The 6,126-nt window shown below is 40.0% G+C and overlaps 1 protein-coding gene across 1 annotated transcript in view; it reads right to left on the reverse strand.

Moving 5' to 3' along the window:
• Nucleotides 1-6,126, reverse strand: part of Kcnb2 (potassium voltage-gated channel subfamily B member 2) — a 404,459-nt gene that overhangs the window by 375,918 nt on the left and 22,415 nt on the right. The window lies entirely within an intron of this gene.

Genomic DNA, 6,126 nt, shown 5'->3' on the forward strand with positions numbered 1-6,126 from the left:
CCTTGGATGTGGCACTCCAAGAGTCATTAAACTGGCCCAGCCTCTGGTGTTGGTCATCAGAGCCACTCTCACCACACAGCAACAAACACCATCTACTAAGACACAGACTTGTCCTTATCACCCTGTCTTAAACCTTCAAAGGCTCTTTGTTATTGGAAGTAAAACCAAGTCAGCCATGCAAGATCCTCTCCACATTCCCCACTAGTCCAAATCACTGTCTGGAAACCGTCTTCTATCTATAGGGAATATAACACAAAATACTTAGGGATTTTAGGAACCTTGAAATGTGTGTAGATAGGTTGATAGCTGGATGTTAGATAGATAATACAGACAACTAGATATAGAAAGCTATATCATGAAATAATTTTCACATATATATGCATACCATTTTCTGTTTTAATTTTAATACACTAATAGAGAAACAATAATAGCTAATAGTAAAATAGAAGAAATATAATAATATAGTATATTAAACATTATCTAAAACTAAGGAGTTATTAATTTCTATAAATTTCCATGTAATATTTTAGGGCCTTGTTTGACCATGGTTAACTAAAAACACAGAAAGTGAGTGGATAAAGGGAACTTTTCTTTTGTGTTGCACCAACCCTGTCATGCACACAGCACTGATTTTAGGACTTGGCTCATATATAGCAAATCCTGGTGGGATCTCCAACTTTTGTATTTGCTTTTGATCAATAACTGCTTGCTTTTCAAGACTTGGGCCAGATGTTACCTCCTCCAGAGTATCTTCCATGACACACTTCCTCTGGGACCAAGAAACTGTGTCTCTTGTCTTCCACCATGTTACTGAAACAGTATCTTTCCGTAATGTACAGCAAGCTCCAAAGAACAAGCCCACCCTTCTTTATTTTTATGCCCTTGTCATTGAGTACTGTTCTTAAACATTGGAGCGGTTTGCTTTATTAAAATAATGAGTCAATTCTTTGTTTTCCATAAGCAGCTAACGGTCAGGAAATGTGTAAATGAAGTTATTGGGATTGCGTGCCTGAGATGCACCTATGCGTACAAGCTGTGCATGGTCAGAATCTGTTATTGCATGCCGAATTTGTGTCCTTTCGTTTCTCATCTCTTTCCACTGGGCACTAATGTTTAGAACACGATATCTATAGTTTTTCCCCTTGATAGTCTTGTTGTATTATCATCTGAAGCAAGAAGAATCCTCATGGCTATTATCTTCTGAGTGATTTGGTAGAAAATCGCAGAGCTTTGAGAAACTGGCCCACAGAGCCCTCTTTGAGGTAAAGCGCCATCTTTCACAAGTCAGTGGCTGAGACTAAAGTGAAGTGATGAACTTTGAGATCCGAGAGGTTCTTAGGGCTAAGACTTTATTGTAAGATGCACAGCAGTTTCTGCAAGGCCCAGGATTCTCCATCTGCATGTTAAGTTTATTTCTCCATCTGGAGGCCAAGTATCCTCTAAAATGAATATGTGTGCCTTCTGAAGAAAAAGTAGATGGGCCATATGAGAAGGGTTTTAGACGTGGGCAACAAAAAAATTGGGAGTTTTTTCAGACATACAGGAGTATTTTAAAGATACACGCACACATACACTTCCCTCATGTCTGGCCAAAAATAATGTCCATTTTACAAAAATAAAAAGGGACGATAATGATTGCTAAAGTTGTTTGAGCTTGAATCCTTCCTTTAGGAAGACAAGAATAATATGTCATCCATAAGGCATGGTATCATGATGAGTAAATGAGACCGTTTGTATAAAGGCTTCACTCTAAGAAAACACATCTAAATAAAATAAGGATATTCACAGATCTTCCTCGGGTTTGGTTTTTCAACTGCTGAAAGAAAATGAATAAGAAAAAACACATTCACGTTTATTAAATGAATGCTAATCCAGCTTTTACCTTTTAAGGCCTGGACTTGTGGGTCTCATCCTTTCTTTCTGTTGAAAATTAGACCTACAAATAAGAGACACTCTGTAATATGCACTGTGTTGGTATTGATGCTCACGTCCACATTTTGTATCTTACTGACATTGAACTATAAATATTTTTAAAGGAGCAGTAGCATCAATGTCAGACAAAATTAAATGAAAATATTAGGAAAAGGGCAGTTGCAGTGGTGAGCACAGATGTCTTTTCCACTGAATGACGTCACCCTGCTACTACCGTAATGACTCAAAGTCTGTTACTAGTTCACGTGAACAATCAGCACTAAGGCCAGACTGCTTTGAACTTGGAGACTGTTCTATTTGCTTTTCCTTCACTGTGATAACGCACTCACCCGTAGCAACCTGGAGAAGGAAGGGTTTACTTGGCTTGTACCTCCACATCACACTGTGTCACTGAAGAAAACCATGGAAGAACTTGAACAGAAAGCAGGAGGTAGGAGCTGAAGCAAAGACCACGGAAGAATTCTGCTTCCTGACTCACTGACTGCTTCTGCTTAGCTAGCTTCCTTCTACAACCCAGTACCACATGCCCAGTGTGGCATGACCCACTGTGAGGTTGACCCTTCTCCATCAATCAGCAGTAAAGAGAACCTTGCAGGCATAGCCATAGGCCAAGTTGATGGAGACATACTGTTCAGCTGAGATTCTTTTTCTTCCTGGGTATGTCAAGTTCACAACCATGAACAGCCATCACAAGGACAAATGAACAGAAAATGCACCTCCTCTTTTTGGAATGCCATGCCTCCTGATTAAAATAGTGTTTTAATTAATCACCTCACATATGAGGTTTATGACAAAGACAGAAAACATTAGCATGACTCTGGTAGAAACATTTCCTATCTATGGTCAAAGGTCTATGTCCAAAGACCTGCCATCCTGTGATGGTATTTATAAGAGTAAATGCTGTGTCCAAGTCACCAGCATGACACCATTTACTTGAAGCTTTTGCATGCCCATGACCTACACTGAATTTTCTTTCAAAGGGTGTCTAAGTGAAAAGTGGAGAGAGGTCAGAAGACTTAGATTTCAAAATATCTTCTTCACTGATCAAGAACTTTCTATTATAAGAAATCCCATGTTGATTACAGATCCCATAATAAAAATCAGGCTGAAACCCAATCCTCTCTTTTCAAAGAGAAGAGGGCAACCAGAACAGAAGACGCCCTGTTGATTCGACTTCCATCCAACTTAACATTGTCCACTGCGGCTCTTGTGGCTGTGATAAATGTCATCATTCACCCTTGGCAGAATGTTCTGTGTGTTTCCTGATTAAAGACGTTAGCTCTTGAGTAACTAGGGAATGAGAATAGTGTTCAGAGAGTCAAAAAAGTTTTCAGAATAAGCCAATAATTCAGGTACACTTCACCGCACCAGCCCTGACAACAGAACGTTGGAGAATTCACCAGCCCATTTGGTCTACCAGCTGGTGCCTCTCCCTACTTGCCTGTCTCCACTGCCTTACAAATTATATGCCTTGCTTCTATTCTACCCCCTGTCTTCCTAACATGCATGTTCACTATGCCATTCAATTCAATTGGGAAACAATCACAAACACATACAAAAATCCCAGAGAAAATTATTTTTAGATTTACACTGCTTCCCCCTATTTTTTTTTTTTTTGTATCTCTTTTAATATAAAGACCTCCCGAGATGAAGCTATCAGATCTTATTTTGGAAGAAAACAAAATTATGTAAACCAAGCTGTTGCTATTTTTCAGGTGCTGGAAGCAGAACCCAGTGTTTGGGAGTTGGACTCACTAAGGTACACACCTTATTGTTGAGGTACCACAGCCCTAGCAGTACTCTATATCCTTTCTCACTGCCTCTGATGAGATGTCACTATGTTTCCCAGTCATTGCTCAGATTCCTTAAGTTAATGTGGAGCAGCCTTCCTCCATCAGCTGCCCAAGCAGCTGGGCCCACAGGCATCTGCTGCGGTGCCTGCCCCAAGGTGCTCTCCAAGGTAAGGTGTATAGAGCCACAGCATCTCTTTCCATTCAGGCTGACCTTTCACATGATGTGGGAGTCTTCTGTTTTGTGTTGATTTCATTGGTTAAATAAAGAAACTGCCTTGGCCCTTTGGTAGGACAGAAAATTAGGTAGGCAGAGAAAACAGAACAGAATGGTGGGAGAAAGAAGCCGAGTCAGGCAGTCGCCATGATTCTCCCACTTCAGACAGAACGCAGGTTAAGATCTTTCCTGGTAAACCGGCTCGTGGTGCTACACAGATTATTAGAAATGGGTTGGATCAATATGTAAGAGCTAGCCAATAAGAGGTTAAAACTAATGGGCCAAGCAGTGTTTAAAAGAATACAGTTTCCATGTAATATTTCGGGTAAAGCTAGCCAGGTGGCGAAAAGCAGCCCCGCCGCTTCCACTACTGCATTCACATTTGACCTTTCTGAGTGGGCTTTGGTTTTGTCGTCCACGAGTCTATGATTCTTTGACTTCTCATGACACAGCCGGTGCTATTTCCCTGTCACTGTCATTTGGTGGCCTTTCCCATCTTCCCCCCAGTTCCCGTGTTTACCTTAAACAGGAACAAACATAGACTACCTCCAAATCAATGAAAACTCTTCTTTCCATTTCTGGCTTCCTAGCAGAAGGTGGTTTGCATATTTCACTTTAAGAGCCCTTTCATTTTTATCACGGCTTAGACAAGACTGCATTCTGAATATCATAAAAGTTTCACTCATTTTATTTAGTGTTTGGTTAATTTTCTATTCTGTGGCATTTCATTTTTAATCTATGGTCTTTTCTTCCATATTAATTTTACTTCTAACAATGAATCTGCCAGTTTCCTCCAGGTTAGGTATTGTGTCTTACCATTCCAGAGTGTTGGCAAAATTTATGTTTTTAATTTTAGTAATGCAAATGGATACAGTACTGTGTTCTCTCACATATAATTTTAGATGTGAAATTATGTCTATCATAATAATTTTACTCCAGAAAAATTAATCACATGATTCAACTCGTATTTAAGTAAAATATCAAATGTAATGATTCAATACTTAAACTATAGGTTTTAAGTAACTGTAGAATTTGTACCTATGTAAATGATCAGTCATAACAGATTATATCCTTATGTCATGGATGAAATGACAGTGAATATTCTTTCTTGGCAGGTGACATTTCGTCGTCGCTGGGTTGACTGTGAAGCCTGCAGCTGATCAATCGGCCAGTGCAAACGCACTCAACATCCCCCTCATTAGTCTGAGAAAAAGGCGGCTCCCCCCACAGTCAACAAGAGCAGACACTGGAGGTTACACAGCTGCAGGCTTCTCCCAGCAGTGTGGAATTAGGCTGCCACCCGTGCAGGGCCAAAGCTGACAAAACACAACTTTCTGATCATGGCATCATAATTACAGCTTCAGGCTCCAGGTTTGAGGAGGAGACTTTTTTTTTTTTTTTTTGCTTTGCTTTTTTTTTTTCTTTTCTGCAGACTCAAAAATACTAGCATTATGTCATACTCTTGACACATCCTTAGTGTAACCAAGCAGGATAAGACACACGTGTGATTCTGGGAGCACAAAAAGCAAATGTTTCTGAAGGTCTCAGTGATGTCTCATTTGGGTTTTGTGCTGCTGGTCCATGCTGACCAGGTATTTGCCAGCAAATGGCTTGAAGACCTCTAAGTCTCTACAGCCCACATCTAGCTATGTGGTTGCTTCTTAAAATGTCACGTATGTTTCAAGAAGTAGATTTTTGGAGAAGCTGTTTCTGTTTCAGAAAGTCACAACTATTTTCTGAGGTTGATATATGGATGAAAAGACAAAATAACTGTTAGATGACAATGATACCAGTTTTAAAAATACACTCCCTGCTAAAATGCTTTCAAACACCTTTTAAAAAAGGTGGGGGGGAAAGTATACAATGGAAAAAAGAGAGCATCTTCAACAAATTGTGCTGGCAAAACTGGATGTCAATCTGTAGAAGAATGAAAATAGATCCATATCTATCACCATGCACAAAACTCAAGTCCAAGTGGATTAAAGACCACAATATCAGTCCGAACACACTAAACCTGATAGAAGAGAAAGTGGGAAGTACTCTACAACACGTGGGCACAGGAGACCACTACCTACATATAACCCCAGCAACACAGACAGTAAGGGCCTCATTGAATAAATGGGACCTCCTGAAACTGAGAAGCTTCTGTAAAGCAAAGGACACTGTTGCTAAGACAGAAAGGCAACC

The sequence above is a fragment of the Alexandromys fortis genome, unplaced genomic scaffold (assembly GCF_014885135.2).
Source record: "Alexandromys fortis isolate MF-2015 unplaced genomic scaffold, M_Fortis_MF-2015_v1.1 scaffold_41, whole genome shotgun sequence".
NCBI classification, from domain to species: domain Eukaryota; kingdom Metazoa; phylum Chordata; class Mammalia; order Rodentia; family Cricetidae; genus Alexandromys; species Alexandromys fortis.